The following is a 1,036-nucleotide window of genomic DNA, read 5'->3' on the forward strand; positions in this document are numbered from 1 at the left end:
TAGCCTATCTCGGTTTCTCTGCATCTTATGACTAGAAGAAGAAAACACTTTCACTCATTTTCTTTCCATTAGTATTTCCGTATTGTTACACTGTTGATACATTCCTCGTATAGTTAGAATGCCAACTCAAACACGCATTTTATTTTCATAAAGCAAACAGGGAAAGACCAAGTCTGCTACTACCACCATCCCGGACCGTTAGTTATTGATCCAAGGGGCCCACGCTCATCCTCCTCGCAGCTCACACTTTTCGAATGTTTGTTTGGTTCATTTTGTGTTCTTGGGTATTTGGTTATCCTTTTAACATTTCACATTAACATGTTTTTAGGACAAATATATGGATAATGTAGCCAAGATGTTTGTTGGGCGTGATCATCAGGTCGATAGCGAAACAAAATGCTTGAGAAGGAAACGATCTAACAGGAGGCGTATGATTGGTCATGAATCACGTGACGTCACGGAAGGTGGGACCAATCACGAGTTGCAGGGAACAGGACTTACTCCGGTGAGCACTGGGGCTGAGCATAAGTCAGTATTCAGTAACACGGCTGCACTCGTAGTGTGCTTTTAATGTGGATAATTTCAAGAAAACAATGTTTCAACGTCCTTGTTAATCTTGATTTTAAAGTCAATTTTAAGTTAGTCACAACTACAGGAAGCATTGGTGATGTAGGTTGGTGATTTTTTTTTATCATAGATGTCGTTTTGATGTGTCGTAAATGCCAGTAATTTGTATTAAGTAAAACGATGTCAGTGCTTATAAAAGCCTGTGTGGTACATAATTAATTATAGAAATGTAATGGTGAAAAAAGGGAGAAGTGTTAACTGTGGTGTACAGGGCTACGTCTGGTCAACTGAAAGATAATTAGTGGCTGTCAGTGCAACTTAATGTGTTGTGCAGTTGCAATGATCGATTTTAATGCGTAAAACTTAAAGAAAATATTGTCGTCATTTCTTCACAATATGTTACGCTTTTCCCCTCCAGAGCTCTTTCCCACGGTCTGTTGAGTCTTGTTCCCTTTCAGTCCAACTCTTT

At 39.2% G+C, this 1,036-nt stretch overlaps 1 protein-coding gene across 7 annotated transcripts in view; it reads left to right on the forward strand.

The window, feature by feature from the left end:
* The first annotated feature begins 512 nt into the window (after positions 1-512).
* The window catches only part of LOC136841025 (uncharacterized), a 317,702-nt gene continuing 317,178 nt past the window's right edge, over positions 513-1,036 (forward strand). For 4 of the 7 annotated variants that reach the window (XM_067108080.1, XM_067108079.1, XM_067108074.1 and 1 more), the window contains exon 1: positions 514-673. The gene's annotated coding sequence lies outside the window, so the exon portion shown is untranslated. Of the gene's footprint in view, positions 674-1,036 lie in introns of all 7 variants that reach the window. The other 3 variants (XM_067108076.1, XM_067108077.1, XM_067108075.1) reach the window with 3 other exon arrangements.

The sequence above is a fragment of the Macrobrachium rosenbergii genome, chromosome 8, assembly GCF_040412425.1.
Source record: "Macrobrachium rosenbergii isolate ZJJX-2024 chromosome 8, ASM4041242v1, whole genome shotgun sequence".
Lineage (NCBI taxonomy): Eukaryota > Metazoa > Arthropoda > Malacostraca > Decapoda > Palaemonidae > Macrobrachium > Macrobrachium rosenbergii.